A 21,959-nucleotide genomic window follows, 5' to 3' on the forward strand; every position below is an offset into this window, starting at 1 on the left:
CTTATGTACTGAGAGATGTTACATATCTTGTAACCCACTCAAGTCCCGACTTGCGTCACTTTGCTCTATGAAAACACTACAAAGTCCATAGAAGGGTTGGTCACCCATTATACTTGCTTCTTCCCATTTTGGGAAATGAGGCTGTCTTTAAGTAGGGAACCAATGTAGAGCTTAGGATAAGGATTGGAAGAAAGTAATTAGGAACATTTGGGAGGGTGAGAGTGGAAAGAAAAGGAGGCTAGTGAAGGGACAGTGTCAAGAAAAGTATCCTGGAGGGTAACACGTCCTCTCATGCTGGAGAGCTCTGGAATTAGTATAGGACATGCCTGGAGCATTGCAACCAGGAGCGAAGGAGCTGGTGTACTTATTCCTCTGATATTTGACGATTCACCCATGAAGAATCAGAGTTTGGCTCTTGGGAGTGAAAGCACGTGGGGTGCTAATGTGTGGGAAGATGGGAAAAGGGTCTGAGGGGATGTGGACAGTGTCCTGGCAGCATCTGCCACATCAGCCATATCAGATATTTTGTGGTTATCATTAAATGTAGAAAGATCTTTTAATCTTACCAGACCATGGTGATAGCAAAGAATTTACTATCATCATCCTGGGAAATATACCTAATTCTTGACAGTCTCCATTCAGAGCTTGATATGCATGGAGAGCTTTCAAAGGGGCCAGGGAATCAATTTCCTACTGGTCCCAGGCTGGTGACACATGCTAGGCACTCTACTAAGTTAGGAAAATGAAGTAGTAGAGGCACAATAGATAATGCCACTTGAGAAAGCTTCCAAACCGCTGGGCGTAAGGCAGGAGGGAAGAGGCGGCCTCTGAAGAGCCATAGATACATCCATCTGAAAGAGTACTGGCTCAAAAATATGTTTGAGTGCACAATTTGACTGATCTGTAGCCCACCCATTTGCAACATGGAATGCCTAAAATAAATGACCTTCATATTAACATAAATATGGTTTGGACATTGATTGAAAACTTTCCAGAATATAGAAAGGGAGAATAATGTTAAATTCTCTAGATTCCTGCCATTTCTTTAATGGTTGGAACTCTGCCTCAGAGAAATAGGTGCTTGTAGTAGTAGGTTCCATTGTAATATATAGCCAATACCTGAGGATTTCTTTAATACATATATGTATCCCAGGGAAGATAAATTAAACCCTTATTTTGAATGAGAGTTTGCCATCAGCATTTTGGGAGAAAAGAATTCTTTTCAGTATTCAATAAAACATAATGTTGTCCGTCTTTCAATAGGAAATAAAACACTGTCTCAATGCAATCCTTCCTTTGCCCCTCCTCCGAATCATTAGAGAGGAAAAATCTCTTTAATGACCAATACCCAACTAATGCCCATGCAAATTGATTGAATGTAGCACTAAGCCACAAGCCTTGAAGTAAACCATACCATGAGTGTAGGAGCCTTCATTGTTAGGTCTTTACAAAGTTGTATTTTATAGTGGCACTCTCCTGTATTAATCCCAGGTGCCATGACATCTTTGGGGTTTTCACAGTGATTCACCATTGATGATCAGGCAGATAATTGAAATGTTAGTTTCTAACCTTTGGACTAACTATGAATGGTCCCAAGGCTACATTTAAACATTATAAATCGTTCTGCTGGAAATTTCCATGCTTTTTGCATTCAACATGCAAACCAGGTCCTATTGGCAGTTATAAACCAGCAGGGAATAGACATTTTAGGAACCTTTTGCAATAAGCACTCTTGTGTACTGACTATGACTTAAGATGTTCCATTGTTAAGGAACTTATGGTTATCTCCACAACTTTTCAAATTATGTTGGAGAATGGGAGTTGGGTTTTGATATCCCATTTATTTCCCCCCTCTTAAAGTTTAAAATAAAAATACTTACCTAAAGACTGAATTTTAAATACTTAATCTCTTTGAAAAATTATAAGCAAAAATAAGTACTTAAAATAAAACTTCAATTAATCTAGGTTGGCTTGCTGCACTGACTGAATTTGCCAGGTAGTTGAGTAACTTTCCACTTCACTTTTTGCTTTGAAGACTTGGCATAGGAAGGGCTTACTCATTCCTAGATCCTATGGGATGAAAGCAGCTTCAAAGTAAAAATAAGGACTTCTTTTGTTTCAGTTTCTTGACCGTGGCGTTATATTTGTGCTTGCTTTTATATTTTAAGAAGATGATGACCTTTTGTTCACTCAGGCTCAGTAGAGGAAGACTATCCAAATGATGGAGAAAGCTAAACTATCAATTATTTTAAAAGAAATAGAATATTTTTACTACAAACAATATCTTAACTACAGGCAATATTTTTACTATGGAGCTTGATCATTAAAGTCCTTTCAGAAGGGCTCTTAGAGAAATGGAATGATTGCTTAGATAAGAATGATTTATAAAGAGTTGTTTTGTCTTTTTTTAAATGTGTTTCTTACGCTATTAATTTGCTTTGGAAGTCTGTCTTTATCATTGATACAAAGATACACTTCTGAACAATTAGCATTATAGTTATATGTGTTTTTTCTGAGTTAAACTATTCTTCTTTGACACCATTCAAACCAGTGTTTAATTGTACACTTCCACTTTGCTCAGATGGTAAAAAATGTCTTTACAACATGAACTTCCTGCCCATTAACATTCACCTAAATGACACTAGGGTGCCATTTGGTTAATTACATTTGGAGTTCAAAATTTTGATTATGGCTGATTTATCAGAGGTAATCTCTTAAAGGCATAAAATTAAATAATGGGCAATGCAGGTAAAGAAGATTAACTTTCCCTAAATCATCAGGAGTGTCTTGGTTTTCATAAGTATACTGGATGTTGATATAGTACACTTGGCTTTTGTGTTGGGTTGCCTGTGTAAACTCCAAGCGGTTAGATTCAGGGAATAGTATTCCAACCGTGGGTCATTATAGGTTACAGGAACAAACTTACTGGTCTAATGACTTTTGATTTTAAGATGTTATAAAACGTCACTAGCTTTTTCTTTCATTTAGTCTATTGAACTATTTAATGTGATCTATGCTAAGTGAAGCACAAAGGTAAAACTCTTGCTCTCATGGAGTATACAAGTTGAGTGGTGGGCAAATCTAAACCAAATAAGAAATTAACGAATACACTTATTACAGGTTGTTTTAAAAAATGCTTGGAAATTAAAGACCTAGTGTCCTAAGGCAGAGAATGAGAGTGTGTGAAGTGATAGATGACTTAAGTTATTTTAAACTGTATTTAAGTTATTCTAGACACTTAAGTTATTTTAGGAACTATAATTTACTGCTCTTGAATAATTCTAATGATAATATAATATGTGATCAATGCAGAAAACTTGAAAATTATCAAAAAATCCACCTATAATTTTTTTCACCAAGAGGTAACCAGTATTAACATTTTGGGAAACAGCGCCCACTTTCTGACATATATATGAATACTTATACATATGGATTTTCACAAGAAATAAAGTCTTACTTCACACATTATTATACAGCCATTTTCTACTTTTTAGAATGAACATTTCTCCCATGATATTTTATATTGTTTTACATTATAATTTTAATGGCTGCATATAATTACAGTTATGTCTTAACCAATCCACCATTTGTGTACATTTCAGTTGTTTACAGTTTTTCACTTATATAAAGAGTGGGATGTCTATCCTTTTTCTTATTTTTAATTATTTCCTTAGGGAACACTCCTAAAAGTGGAATTGCTTGGTTTAACTCCTGAGGCTTTGAATATGGAAGTAGTAGCCATAAAAAAAACAACAACAACAAAAACCCACGTACTGAATACTTTCACTAGCTAGAAACATGTCCCCTTTCTCTATATATCACTTTTATTATGTTATTTTTTCATTTTTAAACTTTTATCATTTCAGTAGTCACAAAATTACAACAATAACTATTCTATTTTTTTATTTCATGTGAAATTTGAATATATTTCTAGTAATGTTTTAAGATTTGCAATTGCTTTTAAAGTAAAACTAGAAACAAAATCAAATGTAGAGTAATTGGGAACTTTTAGAATATGAGCATTCTGAAGACAAAATTGAAGGTGATGCTCTTTACAAAAGCAAGTCAACAAGGTACAAATGAGAACATCAGTAATAGAATGGGAACAAAAATAAATGTAGTTTAGTGAAAACAGACAAACTTGGAATCAAGGTTAGGAATCTTTGTCCCATGAATCAGTTTGCTGAAATTTCTGATGAGCAATTTATTTTTAAATTGAATTATGAAAATTGGCAGTATGTTAGAATTCCTGTAATTATTCTTTTGAAAGATATTATAGTAAACCAATGAGAAAAATAGGTTGTCTATGAAGACTACATTCCAATAGCAATGATAAATGGAAGATTTTAATTTGTAGGTCCCCTGGCAAACATTTTTCCCTATAACTGTTAGTTATCAAAATTAAATAATACTAAGAAAATTTAGTGTCTGTATTAAATGCAGTGACAGAATGTAGAATTTAAAGGAATTTGGAAGATTGTCTAACACAGCTCCTCATTTTACAGGTAAAAGAGAGTACTGCAGTGATGAAGTGATTTGTCCAAGGATCCATACCTGGTGAGTAAAGAAAGAAGAAATAAACAAATCTGAAAAATTAACACAATGAATATCCTGAGTGGAGATAGAAAAGAGCTGGGTTTAAGTTTCCATGATAGCTGTGGGGACAAATGCAGAATTTTTGTACTCACATAGATGAAGCACTTGAGCAAGGAAAAATTGACCAAATTTATTGTTACCTCAATAAGACAGACTTATATCATGTAGATTCCCTTGAAATGTTTTCATATTGTTTGCAAAGATTGGGTAGACATGACCATACCAAAATGGTCCTGAGGTTTTCTGAGAAAAGATTAACGTGCTTGGCATGGAACTTACACAATAAAGGAAACACTATAGTTTAATTCATAGTGATTTAAGAAGATGGGAAATTTTGTGAGATAGGAAATCTAATTATAGTAAAAATAAAATTTCATTTACCCATCATTTAATTCTTTATTCATTATACTTTTTATTGGGAAGATAAGTATGTACAAAGAGTAGCAAAAACATTTTAAAGTGTATTAGGAAAAAATAAGGTATTAATATAATGCTACTTAACTATAAATTTCTCATACTATAATCATATTTTAATTTAATCTCCAAGTGAACCTATTGGGTAAGTTCAATTGGTTATTTTAAAACAGAATTCCTATAGCAGTTCCAAATAACTTTATTGCTTTCTCTAATTCACTTGGAATTTAATGTATTTTTTAATGACTTGATAACTTTATTTTCTATTCTACTTGGTATGGTTATACATTCAGTTGGAAATTTTAATATTTGAACACAGCTTCCTTCTGTTTGGTTTTGTTTAGTGGCTTTTCTTAATTATTAGCTAGCTTTTCATCCAATTTTAAATGTAAAGTGAAATAATTTAATAAACTTATTGTTATAGTTTAACACCAATATATTGATTGATTTAATTTTATATTCCAGAAATCAAAGTATTTCATACTAATTAAATGTTGCTAATAATGACTATGGCTACAAGTTAGAGAAAAAAGTGACTCATACTGTTTTGTTCATTTGTGGGAATAAGTATATGAATATGGGCAAGATATTTTTTGAAAATAAAAACCTTGTTGAATCTTATATGCAGTGCATATTTTAATAAAGCTTAAGTAATTAAAACATCTTGGCACTGGTTTAGGAATAAAGAGATCAGTGAAACAGAATAGGGTCTAGAAAGAAATCTAAGTATAGGGATTTAATATTGGATAGAAGTAGCATTTCAACTTAATAGCAAAATAATGGTACAGTCAAGAAGTAATAAAGAGAAAAAAAGACAACATAAAAATGTCTTTATGGAAAAGACAAAATTAAAGCATTTTTTTCAGCAAATAAGGAACATATACATATAGACACATCCATAAGAACAGAGTACATAATTTAGTAAAGAAATAGACAAATGGTATTCTTACAAGAAATATCAATGACCAGTAAATAAAATTTAAAAATTGCTCAAGTGTACTAATACTTAAATACAGGTTAAAATGTATTTTGTGTTTTAGAATTGATAACATTGAACAATGGCAAGGTCATAGGGACATCTGTGCTCTCTTCATTATAGGTGGGGATATGAATGAAATAACTTTTCTTGGAGTAAAATTGACCAATTATTATTAAAATTCCAATTATAAGCACTGTATGACCCAATTGCCTAACTTCTCAGAAAATATTCTATGAGATTATTGAAGTTCATAAGCTCTATGTTCAAGATGTTCATTGTGCTTTGTTTGTGACAGAAAAAAAATAATAAAATAGAAGACTGGTTAAATAATTCATGGTATTTCAATATAAGGAAATCTATAGGTTCTATTAAAATGCAGTAAATCTATGTCAGATTACATGTAAATATGTCAGTGGTGATTGAGAAATGCAAGTTATATGATTTTGTTAAAAACATTATAGTTACGCCAGCACCGGTTTGGCTCAGTGGATAGAGCGTCGGCCTGCGGACTGAGGGGTCCCGGGTTCAATTCCGGTCAAGGGCATGTACCTTGGTTGCGGGCACATCCCCAGTAGGGTGTGTGCAGGAGGCAGCTGATCGGTGTTTCTCTCTCATCAATGTTTCTAACTCTCTATCCCTCTCCCTTCCTCTCTGTCAAAAATCAATAAAATATATTTTTTTAAAAAAAACATTATAGTTATAAAAAACTAGAGGCTGGTGAACAAAATTTGTGCACAGGTAGTTCCCTAGGCCTGGCCAGCAATCAAGGTTGATTGGGGTCTTCTGGCTGCCTGCCAGGGGGCCTTCATTCCCTGGCTGCCGGCCAACACCTTCCTTCGTTCCGTGCCACCCCCTGGTGGTCAGTGCACGTCTTAGTGAGCGATCGAACTCCCGGTCGAACTCCCAAGGGGACACTTTGCATATTAGCCTTTTATATATATAGGTATTTGTCTCTGGGTTTAGAATTGGAAGAGTGGGTAGGTTATCTATTTTATTCTCTATTATTTTAATGTATTCTGATTATGGGTGCTTTTTACTTTTTATTTGATTTTGAAATATAATTAGCATATAAACATGGAAAAAACAGAAAAGTGAAAGTAGAACAATAAAAATAGTAGACAAGGGATCTATTTTATTCTTGTGCTACCTGACTACAAAATTGTTTTGATATATAATCTCGAAATGAAGTATTCATTAAAAGTGCATATCTTCATCGCTTCTCGGCCTTTTGGCTAAGATCAAGGGTAGTATCTGTTCTTATCAGTTTAAAAGTGCATATCTTCAAGAAATTAAATTCCTAGGTATATACCCAAGAAAAATGAAAATAGATGTCTGCACAGAACTTGTATTACTCATAATATCCAAAGTGTGGAAACAACCCAGATTTTTACCAACTGGTGAATAGATAAATAAAATGTGGTATATCCATATAATGAAATATTACTGTAGTAAAAAGAAATAACATACCAATGCACATTATAACCTGGCTAAATCTTGAAAATACTATGTTAAATGAAAGCAGCCATTCCCAAATAACATGTTATTCTACTGATATAAAATGTTTAAGATATGTACATGCCGAGAGAGAAAATAGATTATTGGTTGCCTAGGGCGGGCTAGGAAAGATAAGATAAAGAGTTATTGCTACTCAGATTTCTTTTGGGGAGATGAAAATTTTCTAAAATTAGGTCATGCTGGTGGTTGTACAACTCTGTGAATATGCTTCAACCATTGAATTGTTCACTTTAAATAGATGAAGTTTATGGTACATGAATTATCTATAATAGTAAAAGCATAATATGCTAATTAGACCAGACATCCTTCCAGACAAAGCCTGTGCTGCAAGGGAAGCCCGGGTCCTGGGTGCCTGCCAGCAGCCAGGGGGAAGCCAGTGCCAGCAGCTGGGAGAAGGAAGGTCTACTCTTGCATGGATTTCGTGCATCAGGCCTCTAGTATCTCAATAAAGATTCTTAAAAGTACACACTTTCAACACTAGAAATAAGGAGACTTTAGGACATGCAACTCATAGAGTCCATGGTACTTTCCTTTGGATTTTTAAACAACAAAACAAGAGCAGTGTAAATTAGGACCATTTCTGAAATGGCTTCTTAGAGATAGGGAGCAATAAAGATTATCAGTACTTTAGTAATCTGGAGCTGAGTCTGAAAATGTAACATACCCTTTTAGTAGTTACTGAGGTTTCCCTAGCAAATGGGATCTATACCAGTGGTGGTGCCGGTGATGATTTAAATCATATTAAATTATATAGTGAGGAAAATATTTTCTTCCCCTTACCATTTGTCCTCTAAAACTTTGGATTATCTTGGTAACAGAGGGTATTTGATGGTTTCCCGTTGTCTATAGCTTTTTTTTTTTTCCAAAGAGTCCAGTCCTGAGACTCAGCACTCTCCTTAGGCCACCCCATCTAACAGAGCTCATTCACATTGTTTGTTTTCATCCTTTTTATTTTTCTAGTTTATCATTTATTTGAGTTAAGTGAAGCTGATTTATCACTTTTACAGCATCATAATCTGCCCAATATAAACACATTTATTCAAGTACAACACATACAAAATGTGCTGACCTAAATAAAAATAAAAAGAATGAAAGTTGTTTGCCTAGTTAGGCAAAATTCATGCTGGTGGAATGTGAATAACTGAAATTTAAGAAGAACTTACAGACTATAACAGTCATACAATTTTGGCACATCAGGGACCTGTAGTCCATTTGGTTCAAGACATTTGTTTGACAAACGAGGTAACATAGACCACAGAAGGTTGGGGCCTTGAACAGAGTCACATTTTCAGACTCAGCTTTAAGGTAAGAGAAACCCTGGTAACTCCTTTTACCCCACATCACTAAGGGGAAATTGCAGGAGGTGTGGTTTAGCTCAGCTGAACCAGAATTTATTCCTCTGTGAATTAGGGAGACTCAATTAGGGAGGACTGTGATCACCAAATGCCAAGTTACAATCTCCCCATTTCTGTTTGCAGTGCAGCGTTCTTGAACTTTTGTTGTCAGGGACAGACAGAGAGTAGAGAGATGGGATTAGGAAAAGGCAGGAGCGGGAGGAAGGGCAGACCTATCCTGCCTTTTTGTAAAATGCCAAACCTAATTTCAATGATTGCTTTAGTGATATAACGATAACCAAGATTAAAGCAAGCAAGCACCCACTTTAGGATATGAGAGCTGAAATTTTAGATTTCATTATAAGATTGCCATTTCAACAAAATAGTAATATGATGGCAATGGATTTTCATTTTTTTCTCTGTTTCTGTTGAAACAGTCTCATAAATATCCTTAGATACAAAGGAGATCTCTCAATTTCACAAGAGCTCTATTTTATTCCTATGCTGATTTATCTCCAAAATATCTTTTTGATGTACCGCTTCAATATTCTTGCCAATGTCCATGACATCAGCAATCGAAAATGGCATTATTTTTAGGGTTGTTTTATTTTTACATATAGTTGTAGGTTATCAAAAAAGTGGGGGGAACTCCTGCTTTGTGCTCACTCACTGAAACATCTCCCTGCTGTTAGTAAGGGAGTTTATGGCTCATGTACCTAATTGTTCCAAGGGAGGAGGTGGAGGGGGGAGGAGAGATAGTATCCATGAAAGGAGGCAACTTTACCTAGCTATTGGGTAAAATGAACATAAGGCACAGGGAAGGAAACTAGTATCTTTACCTGTTAATATTTCTTATATGAGGAGAAAGTGTTTTTCCAAATGGTATTTTAGGAAACGGAGGTTCTCAGACCACATAGATAGAAAGTGACAGCTCTGCATCTCTAACCCTCTACACTCCCAGGTCCACAAACTGAACTTCAGACCACGTTCAAGTGGGCCAGCCTTCCCAGGCCTCAGAAATGAATATTTTACCCACTGAGGCTGTTAGCTACAAAGAGAGTGATCAGATGTCATGATCAATGAGGTTCATTTAGTTGAAGAATATAGGAAAGCATAAATTGGTTAGGTACATTTGATTTTAACTAATTTTCTAGCACTTTTCTCTCTTTCCCATTTCTAGAGTTCAAGCCTACATTACCTCGAAGTCTCTTTTAGTTATTATTTTAGTTATAAAAATCCCTTGCAAAGAATCTAAGATTAACCTGGTTTGCATATAATTCCTTTCTATGTCAAATAGCACTTTAGTAAAACTTTAACTCTGAAATATTGGCATTAAAGAATTAGTTATTGGCTTAGTAATTATGCTTTTCCTCTAGACAGTCCATTTAAAAAGAAGTCGATGTATTTTTATATTCAAAGAATGATGTTAAACTAATATAATAAGCAGTGAATCTCTGAAGTACACAAGCAACACTAGCTGTAAATAGTATTAATAATGTTATACTGCCCCAAACATTATAGAAGCATTTTCACTAGATGTGTCTCATCTTCTAGTGAAGTTTTCTTTTGCTATCTTATATAATAAAAAGGTAATTGCAAATTGTCCCCTTAACTGGGAGTTTGACCAGGGTTCGACCAGAGGTTGGGGCAGGCTTGCCAACCACCTGGCTGGCCCTGCCCCTGATCACCCCCCCTCCCCCATTAAGGGCAGGGCCAGCTCTCCAACCACCCACAGCCCCTCCCCCTGGCCAGCCCAGCCCAATCAGCCTCAATCGGTGCAGGCCGACTGGACCCCACCCGTGCACAAATTCGTGCACCAGGCCTCTAGTACTCATAATAAAGTACCAACCATGTCCAAGATATAGACATGAGCATGATCAGAATCCATGGCTACCTTCCTTATCACAAAGGTCTCTTAAGTAAATGTGTAATTATCAAATTGTGTATTTGGGTTTTGATATGGCAAGAGGGAGGAAGGTATGTGGTATTAGGTACCATATCTGAGAATCTAAGATCTTAATGCCTTACATAACCCAGCCAAACATATGAAAAATAAAGTCAGTAGGTTACTTAATGGATGGGAGGTATTGGCTACCTCATTCCCGGTGAAGGAACAACTCAATGTTACCATGATTTTAACAGTTTGATGGCCCTTGAGATTGTTCTGTAGAATCACTCTTTTACCATGAAAGGAAGAATTTGGTACTGTTTTCTTCTGTGATCCATTAACTAGTGAAGAAATGTGCCCTACCCCCATTCCCAACAGAATACAATGGTGGGGAAATCAGACAGTGCCTGCATATGGAATAAGCAGGGTTTTTTCTGAATGACCCATGGTTCCCATATTACTGTGGTGTCTAAATAAGCTGCTGCCTTTTAATTTTAATGCGAGAGATGTAATTTCCCTGTTGTTTTCCAAGGCTGTCAGATAATAGACAAATTGCCTTTGATAAAACACGCTTTCAATTTCAACAATGTAATATTCAATTTTCATTTTCATAAGGGGTTACTTTAATGGCTTCAATTGGTTGACTAGGATGTCAGTGTCTAGCACTCATCAGTAAAGATTATAGTATGAGTTATAATTCAGAAGGGCATATGTTACTATCACATTTATTATCTCCAAATACTTTTCTGTGTTCATTCTTGAAAATCAGGAGTGACAAGCCATTTGAGAAAATAATTTCTCTTTGCTCTATTTTTCCCTAAAATTCACTTATAAACAAGCAATTTGGGCATCTGTTTATTGAAGAATTTAAGCAATGCTGTTTATTAAAGAAAGGTGTGTTCTAACTCCTGGAATTCCAACTCCTAGAATTCCTGCTAATAGTTTCTATTCCCTTTTAATTTCACTACCATGTGTGAGTGGGTGTGTGTGTGTATGTGTGTGTGTTCATACACATAACTTCCTCCCTCTTGCCCTATCAAAACACAAAGCAGATCTCAAAAAAAACATTTTCTTGTTTTAAAATTCCCAATTATAAAGGTAGCATATATCTAGTGTAGAAAATTCTGATAATATAGAAAAATGGAAAAAAAATTAAAATTGTCTGTTAAATCCAACATGTACTTCTTTTTTGTAATCTTATTTAAACTTCTCATAATTAAGAGATTATCATCTGGCCAGTGTTGCTCAGTGGTTGAGCGTCAACCTCTGAACCAGGAGGTTATGGTTCGATTCACAGTCAGGGCACATTCCTGGGTTGTGAGCTCGATCCCCAATGTGGGGCATGCAGGAGGCAGCTGATCAATTGTTCTTCTTGTCATTGTTGTTCCTATCTCTCTCTCCCTCTCCCTTCTTTCTCTGAAATCAATAAAAATTTATTTTTTTTAAAAGAGAGATTACGTGTATCTGCTTGAGGGATTAATTACATCTGAGAAGTAGTTCTATTAGTATCTTTGCTCAGCTGTTTGGTCATGTATTCACCATGTCCATGCAGAGTGACCAGCACCCCCGTATATGAGATGCTGTTGCAATGCTGCCCATAAGCCCTGCCCCAATTTCAGTCAACAGCTGAGCAAATGGTGAACCCATAGTACCTGTCATGTTAAATTAAAGACATGCAGATGAATAATGTAGAGGTCCTTACTGATAGGTATAGACAGATATGTATTCACTGAGTAAGCGCCCAGCCAGGGTGTGGTTAATCATGAATGGGTACCTGGGAGAGGCAGGCACTCCACATGGGTTGTACAGGAAGAAGTCAACCTGCAGAACAAAATTTAAATCTTCTTAGTTTATTATAGGTAGTTGAAGCCAGAGGTTGAATGGAATTGCCCCTAATAGAATATGGAGAAGAGAAGTAAGCACAGGACAGAATCTTGGAGAAATCACAACACTTAATGGTTGGCAAAAGAAGATGAGCTTGCAGAAGAGATTGAAAAGAAGCAACCAGAAAGCTTGTTGGAAAATCAGAGTATATGGTATAAGTAGGCACAAAAATCTCTTTGTTTCAAGTTGGAGGAAGTTGGCCATTGGGTCAAATGCTGTTTGTTGATAATAATGTCTGAAGGATACTCATTGGGTTTACCACCATAAATGTTATTGGTGACACTGAAGAGAGCTGTTTTAGGACATAATACAGGTAAGAAAGAACAGACAGAAGTGGATTCAGAGGTTTTGGCAATATTTTTAAATGCCTTGTATCACATTTTAACATTTAATGTAATTATTTGATGTACAGCTCTGGTGTTTTCATTATTTAAAATGTGTGTTCCGCAAGTGTATTGACTATGCCTTAACTCTGATAACCCTAGGCATAGTATCATATTCTCTAAAAAGTGCTCAATAAATATTTGAATGATGAATAAATCTGTCATAAACCTACATTTTCTATACTTCCTCTGCCATTTTCTTCTGTCTTTGATTCCTTCCTTCTCCTGACTTTCTGCATTTGATCGGTTCTCACGTGATATCAATTCTTCTGCAACATATCTCTATGTTACAGTTTTTGGAAAGGGACAAATGAACTCTCCTTTCTTCTTGAAATTAAATCTTCAATTAATTCAAGTTTAACGTATGTAAAACCTCTCCTTCCCTCCCCCCCTTCCTCTGTGTGAGTGTGTGTGTAACCAGCCTTCTCTTCTACCTCATTCTTCCCACTTAACTTTACTTCTTCCCTCTCCATCTCTCTCCCCCATCTCTGCATCTTCCTAAGAAGTCAAGCACCATTTTGAACCAAAACATGTAAGTTGTAGAAGTACAAAAAAATCACTAATCACCACACTTGTCCTACAAAGAGATATTTGAAAGATAGCTTGAGGAGGAAAAAAAATAGATTCACATGAGAACTAAGAACACATATTAAAGAGGTAAAATCTGAGAAATACTTAAGATGAAACACAAAGGCTTAGCTAACTGAAGGAAGAAAATTCTATGAGTCTGCCAACTTCTTCTTTGATTAATGACATCAAGAGTAAATTCACAGAAGATGGGAAGTGGGGAATTAGCTATTGCTTTCATCGTTGTATCCAGGATGATGTTTGAATCCTTAGATACCCATGAACTAAAAGGACGCGACTGAGTTTATATGTCCCATGGTGCAGTCCCTCAGCACAAAGCACCGGCTGGGCTGCTGAAGGATGGATCTGATTGAGGCAGGGAACGCCATCTATAATGGAGGCCTCATCTATAGTGATGGTGCGCCTTCACCTCCTGTGGTGCTCAGGGGAGGAGCAGCTTATCTTCAGGATGGCCAATCCTTTATGGTTAGTATCAGAAATGAGCCTATCAATCAGTCACATGAGACTTTTAAAGGGGCACCAGGGCCATAAACTTTATGAAAAAGGCTAGAGATTGCATTCAGCCCTCAAGCAGATTCACAATTACCCTAAACCCAGTTCAGGGCAGGGAGACTAAATCTTCTTTTAAAAAAAAAAGTGAAGACTTCCACACTCATGGCTTTTAGAAGCTAAGAGATAGGCGATAACAGTTGTCAGACAAATCTTTCCTCCTATAGCTATGCAAAGAAATGAATAGTTAGAAGGGCAAGGAAGAAGGAAAGAAATGGTAGAAAAAGAAAAGCAGAGAAGCAATTGGCTGGAATGGGGAGGAGAAAAGAAAGAAGACTAGAGAGAGATTTTTTGGAATCTGTAAAGACTTGCCTGCTTATGAGATAAACTCGTTGATATTGAGGGGTCTTGAAAAATCCCATTGATTTATCCACTGCAAGCAGAATTTAGAGAAAATCTCATTTTCATGAGCTTTCTTTTCTAACATTCTTTTCCCCAGTGACACAGAAAGTAAACCTTTTCTAAGGGCTTTCTCAGACAGTTTGACATTTTGTTGAATTAACGGGTGTGTATATTGTACCAAATTTATCGGCTGCATCTTTCCATCCAAGCAAGGAATGATGTTATATTGAATAGAGTTCTTAGGGCACCAAGAGAATTCTGGAAACTTCCCAGAGTGATCTTGCTTCTGAAGTCTGCCTGTCTGCCTCAAATTCCCCCGTGGCTCACTCCCTATCTGCCTGGATATAAAATGGTGAGGACATTCTAAATCTAGTGGGATTTTTTTGTGACACCCTAGATCTGTCTCCCTGAGGCTTCCTGTGTGTGTGTGTGTGTGTGTGTGTATTTATATATTTATATGTTTATATATTTATATATTAATGTATATATGTATATATAGTGTATATATACTGTGATAATTGTTATAATATTTTATATTATATGTTGTTATAATGTTTTATCTGGCTGATTTCAAGAACATCTGAAATATTTGGAAAAAGGTATAAGAAGGGAAAGTTAGATGAGTGTTGAGGCATCATTTTGCTGGAACAACTGAGTCTGTTTTGACCCTTTAGGGACAAACATTTCATACATAAATGTTGAGTCCCAAAATGAATAGAACATGTTGTGATCTGGCCTCCATTTAGGAAGCCCTTGTCACCCAACTCCTGGTAATGACTCAGTGAGGCAGAGTGTGACTATAGTTTCCTAGGCCTGCTGGAACAAAGTTTTACAAAGTGGGTGGCTTAAAACAACAGAAATGTACCATCGCACAGTTCTGGAGGCTAAAAGTCTAAAATTAAGATGTCAGTAGGACCATGCTGAGACATACAAAGGCAAATCCTTTCTTGGACTCTTCCTATTCTGTTTGCTGGCAATCTTTGGCCTGCTGCCACATAACTGCAATCTCTGCCTTGACCATAACGTGGCATTCTTTGTGTGTCTCTGTTTTCACATGGATTTCTTCTTACAAAGCATCAGTCATTTTAGATTAGGGGCCTACCCTACTCCACTATATTCTCAACTTAATGAATTACATTTGCAATGACCTTAGTTCTAAATAAGGTCACACTTGGAGATTAAGACTTTCAGCTGCCTTTTCTTTTTTTGAAGGGTAGAGAAACAATTAAACTCGTAACAATGACTCCAAGTGATGTTTGTCTGAAGTCTTAATTGAATAGTCTTAAAGAAATATTTCTAATTTGATACAGTAAACACTTAACTAGAAATCATTGGTTCAAAGTCTGTGCTAGATGCTGTCTGATTTAAGATGATCAGAATAAGAGCTCCCCCACCCCATTCCCACCAAACTTCCCAGAACCTCTGTGTACCTGTGTATAGCAGTATCCATTTATTAAAGATCTCTGAGATGAAGATATAATTAAATAAATATTTTATATATACAATATACAGGACACAGAGGATATAATAGTGATTAATAATCAGTATAGCTAATATTTATAGAGCATAAAATAACTAAGATACTCCAGGACAAGAATTCCAAAGTCTCACATCTCTAAGAACCAGGCAAGGGGGCCGGGGAGGGGAAGGAGACATATGTACTACTCTTTGTCATACTTTAAGCAATAAAATAATAAAAACATAACCAGGCCAATGATGTACATATCTGAAATGATCTGGGAATAATGGAAAGGGAGTGCCACAGCCAAAATGAAGCAGAAAAGGTATGTGCATTATAAAGGGCTAGCAGGCCTGCTGCTAGGTGAGAAAGTGGGGCCCACGGTTGTCATAATGTGCTGGCATTTCCCCCCCCTCTCTCAGTGTATGTGATCACTCAAGTTTAACATACCATTCAGCTCATCAGTTTTTAATCTTTACCTTCAAATGTTGTTCCAAGGATCCACCTCAGAACACTTGCACTGAAAGAGAGTAAAAGCCATTCAGAATAGGTACCATGGTCAGAACCGTTTAAAAAACAACAGGTTAAACAGAGGTCACTGGGTTTCTTGACTGCAGGCTATTCAGAACCTTAAATGTGTTACTAACAAAGTGACTTTCCAAACTCATCTGTCCCCTTTCGGTAGATATCTCATCAAAGTACTTTGGATGGCCATGTCGTAATTCACTTAGCAGTAAATAATATGAGTGAAAATCCAAGGGGAATGGATGTTGAAAACAAACAAGTAGCCTAGCTAAAATAAGAATGCTTGTCAGTGACCTTGACAACTTAGAACCCGGGATTTCAATGTGTGAAGTAGAAGTGGGAAACAACTGTGACTTTCCCCCTCAATCAGCTACCTTGTGAATTAGACTTTCTTATAACTCATGGAGTGTTTGTGATTTTGAGTTTTAAATTGAGAGTGAGACCAGAGATGACAAGGGAAGCCTATTCTACAGAACGATTTATTCCTCAGTACCTGACAAAAATTTGACTTCTAAAATTCATGCAACAAATATTTCTCAGACACCTATTATGTGCCAGGCAACATGTCAAGTACTAAACAGAGTCTGGAATTAAGTTACTGGTATAGCTAATTCCAGTTCTAACCTAAAGCCAGGGATCAAATTAAAATGTACATTTTAGTTCATAATTTATCAGAATGGAAAACTGCTAACAGCAAACAAAGAAAAACAAAGAATGGTGTTTTCTTTTCAAAAGAATAGCTTGATCCACAACCACTTACCAAGTCATAATAAGACCTGACTTGGCTTGTAGTTACATAAGTACAGATGCTGAAAATCAGATGCTGAAAATCAGAACAATAGGAATGTGTTCATTTCAACCTGGACAATTGCTCCTGAGAATTAAGATTACCACTGCTATTTCCTGTTAATCTCTAGAAATTCTCCATGTCTCTGTCATACTGTTTTGTTCTTCTTCAGTGTCATTTGGAACCTCCAAATATTTATAAATATTAAAGCTCAAATCACATGCCATATCTCTCTAAAGTCATCTTTGACCTTTCCATCCGAAATCCTTCACCCTTTGAAACCCACCACTCATATCTGTAATTTTCTTATGGTTCTTCCTACTTTCGCTCTTATTTTAAAAAAATTTAATTCAATAATTTATTCAGCACGTGTATATGAAGGGCCTATTGTGTCTAAAGAACTGACAATTGGAGATGAAGTAGACACCAAGGTAAATCTGATGATTGCCAACCTGGCTCTTGTAACCTAGTATATATTTGAATGTGTGTTCCCTCTGCCTAATTTAAGCTGTAGGATCAGTGGTCTAGGATCCCATCTCATATACATGGAGTGCAGTGATTTGTATATATCTGCCAGCTAGTTTATTAAACATGGGCTTGATTTCTCCCACATCCCTCAATCTTAGTTTCAGTCCTATAGTCTGATAATGCTTCAGCAAACAAGGTTCATTTTCCTGAACATATGTCCATTCTGTTTGGAAACACTGTTGACTCCCTCTCTTCATTGCTCTCATGTGTCAAAACCTTCCTCTGTTCTTAACCATCAGGCACGAGAAAAGCATCACACAGGCCAAGATGCAGATGTGGGGTTCTTCCAAGGAGTCAGCAAGGGCCTGCCACTTGACCAGAAAACGACAACTCAATTAGAGTGTGTTGGCTCGGGTTTTGTCCTGCAGTTTGCTAGGCTTGTTTGTTCTCCCATGAAGATCCTGCTCTCCTCTCCTACACCCCATCTTCCTCTGTTAATGAAAACCGTCCTTCAATCTCTGTTTATCCTGTAGCCAACAAACTAGTTTCCGTGGCAGCATTATGGTTACAGCCCACAGAAACCTTTTCTGTGCAGTAATTTAGCTGTCAGTCTGGAAGTGGTAAAGCAGCGGAAAGATGGATGCTGAGCCTGGAGCAGGCCTGAGCCTATAACCTGCATGTCCCTGCTTGGATGTGCACTTATTAAAATAGATAGAAAAAATGTTTGCCCCAATTTCTCTTGGCCCTTACTGCATTATAGTGAGGGGGGAAATATCTTTACTGGAACTCTGCTAATTGCTAAGAGCCCTTTTATTAGCAGTGGTTCTCAACCTTCTGGCCCTTTCAATATAGTTCCTCATGTTGTGACCCCCAACCACAAAATTATTTTCGTTTCTACTTCATAACTGTAATGTTGCTACTGTTATGAATTGTAATGTAAATATCTGATATGCAGGATGGTCTTAGGTGACCCCTGTGAAAGGGTTGTTCGACCCCCAAAGGGGTCACGACCCACAGGTTGAGAACCACCGGAGAGGGTAGGAATAAAGGGTGGGGATGATTTCATGAGAGAATTGACCTCAAATTGAAGTAACTAGAAAATCAAATCACAATGGTATTTGTTGTAGAATCCCCTGATACAGTATTTTATCAGCTCACTGTTTCGGAATTATTTGACAGGAGAGAAACTTGGGAGCTAGCATGCAAAATAATAATGATTCCAGTTCCATCCACTGACTGATGACCATGAACAATCAACAAATTGGTAAATTACCTCTCTTAATTTGGTTTATAGACCAACAAGTTATTTATTGGGTTGTGCCCTTAGATGTCTAAAAGAGTGTGCTGGAAACCCCACAGTCAGCATCTGGTCATCAAAGTCAATTTTTAAAAATTAATTCAGATATAGTTTATTGCTTTGTAGTCTCAACAAACTTTGTTAAGATAAATCAATACTCTATTCAAGGATATAAGCCCTCCATTAAGTTAACAAGCCCATAAATTGAACACTCAGTAGTATCTACAGAAGCAGTTATTTTTTAAATTTGGGAGCATTGCATATGCCTTATATTTATAATGCCAATTACTAGAGTTCTGTCTTTTTTAGAACTGAATTTGCCCACTTTTAGTTTTCTTTCCTTGAGGCCTCAAGTGCACACCAAATACTCTGTCCTAAAATGTCCCAAGTGTGTTTTCCACAAAGTAACGCATTGCTGAGATTTTTAGTGCATAAACGACTCCATGCTCAAGTAGGTTTGAAAAGTTTTCTTAATATACTCCCTTTTTGTTGTTGTTTGTTAATCCTTACTTGAGGATATTTTTCCATTGATTTTTTAGAGAGAGTAGAGGGGAGGGGAAGAGACAGAGAGAGAAACATCAATGTGAGAGAGACACATCAATTGGTTGCCTCCAACATGCACCCCAACCAGGGCCAGGATCAAGCCTGCAACCAAAGTCTGTGCCCTTGACTGGAATTGAGCCCAGGACCCTTCAGTCTGGGGCTGATGTTCCATCCACTGAGCCAAACCACCTTGGATAATAGATTCCCATTTTTAAGGAGTCACCCTGAACATTTTCATATTAATTTTGTGAAAGTCATGTAGTAAATTAAATCTTTTCAGGTGTTTGTTTGTTTTTTAAACAAAGTATTCCCAGAACCTACTAAGCCACTGAAGACTTTAATCAAGTCAAACCAATTAACGTGGGAGAACAAAAGACCCTCAGCCTACCTTGAGAAACAGGGACTTACCTTATGAACTACAGTGCTTCTCATGAGGCAGAGGTGTGTCAGGATGGCCGAGTGGTCTAAGGCGCCAGACTCATGAGGCAGAGGTTCTGAGGCTGGAATTTCCAAAACAAATCTAGTATGATGGGAGCTACGGATGGACATCATGTGATCAATCACCTCTCTTTTTTGCTTTCCCCAGTCTTTTAGATATTTGTGTGGAAAAAGAGTGATTTCTGCTGCTCATTTACTGTGTGCCATCTACAATGAGCCAACTCTGCCTTGGGCCTGAGAAGAATTATATTGGTCTTCCTATATGCTGAAATGAGATATTAATAATTAATACACTCCTCAAATGGAATGTTTTTCTGTTTTCTTAAATAATTTCATATAAACCAAATGTGCTGAAAAAATGTTATACTTCTATTTATCATGTACACATAGTAAAATACACAGATCTTATCTACATAATTCAGTGAGTTTTGACCCATGCATACATGCATGCGAACAATTGTCCTATCAAGATATATTTTTATCCTTATCCTTCCAGAAAGTTCTTGCAATTTGGTAAATCTTTTTCCCACCCCATTCTAAGTCAACCACTGTTCTGGTTGCTATTATCATAGGTTAATTTTGTTCTAAAATGTTATACAAATTAATCTATCACTTTGTATCTACCCTGGTATGTTTTATCTATGATGTTGTATGTTCCAGTAGTTCATTTTTACTGCTGAGGAGTATACATTTACTGCTGTATGAATATACTTCAATTTGGCCATATATGAGTGGGTTTTATTTTGTGGACTATTCTGTTTGACTGGTCTGTGTCTGTTTGTATGTCAGTACTACACTGTTTTAATTACTATAGCTTTGTAACATATTTTGAAATCAGGAAATGTGATGGATCCAGCTTTGTTCTGCTTTCTCAAGAGTGCTTTAGCTATTTAGGGTCTTTCGTGATTCTATATAAATCTTTAGAATTGTTTGTTCTATTTCTGTGAAAAAATGTCATTAGAATTATGATGGAAATAACAGTGAATCCATAGATTGCTTAGGGTAGTAAGTACAGATATTTTAATGATGTTAATTCTTATAATCCATGAGCATGAAATATCCTTCCATTTATCTTTGTCTTTTACATTATTTTTTCATCAATATCTTATGTTTTTAATGTACAAATCTATCACCTTCTGGGAAAATTTTATTCCTAAGTATTTTGTTATTTTCAGTGCAATTATGATATTTTTTAATTTCTCTTTTCAATAGTTTATTAAGTGTCTAGGAATGTCATTGGTTTTTGTATATAGCTATGGATCTTGACAATTTATTAAATTTGTTTATTCTAAGTTTTTTGGTACTCTTTAGAGGTTTCTATATATAAATGTGTCACCTGCAAATTGACACAATTGTACTTCTTTTGTCCCCAATTTGGATGCCTTGTGTTTATTTATTTTCTTGCCTCGTTGCTCCAGTATTATGTTGAATGAAAGTGTTAATAGTGGGCATTCTTGATCTTAGAGGAGAAGGTTTCAGTTTTTCACTAATGAGCATGATGTTAGCTGTAGGCTTGACATATATCACCTTTATCATGTTGAGGTACATTCCTTCTAAACCCACTTTGTTGAGAGTTTTTATCATAAATAGATGCTGCATTTTGCCAAATGCTTTTTCTGCATCTGTTGAGATTATATAATTTTATCCTTAATTTTATCAATGCAGTATATCACATTGATTGATTCATGTATATTGAGATATCCTTGCATCCTTGGAATAAATCCCACTTGATCATGGTGTATTATTCTTTCAATGTGTTGTTGAGTTTGGTTTGATAACATTTTGTTGAGGATTTCTATATCTATTTTAATTAGGGATATTGGCCTTGTAATTTTCTTTTCTTATGGTGAAGGTGTTAGTGTAAAGGTGGCCTTATGAGTTTGGAAATATTCCCTTCTGTTTTTTTGGAAGAATTTAAATATTTGGGAGAATTACTCAGTGAAATAATCTGGTATGTCTTTTTTGGGAAA

The 21,959-nt window shown here is 36.1% G+C and overlaps 1 protein-coding gene across 1 annotated transcript in view; it reads left to right on the forward strand.

Annotated features, from left to right (window-relative positions):
* RARB (retinoic acid receptor beta) overlaps window positions 1-21,959 on the forward strand; it is a 638,244-nt gene that overhangs the window by 183,708 nt on the left and 432,577 nt on the right. Inside the window, exon 3 of the mRNA XM_081105810.1 lies at window positions 4,506-4,557. The gene's annotated coding sequence lies outside the window, so the exon portion shown is untranslated. The remainder of the gene's footprint in view (window positions 1-4,505; window positions 4,558-21,959) is intronic.

The sequence above is a fragment of the Myotis nattereri genome (genome assembly GCF_964212035.1).
Source record: "Myotis nattereri genome assembly, chromosome: 14".
In the NCBI taxonomy this organism is placed as follows: Eukaryota; Metazoa; Chordata; class Mammalia; order Chiroptera; family Vespertilionidae; genus Myotis; species Myotis nattereri.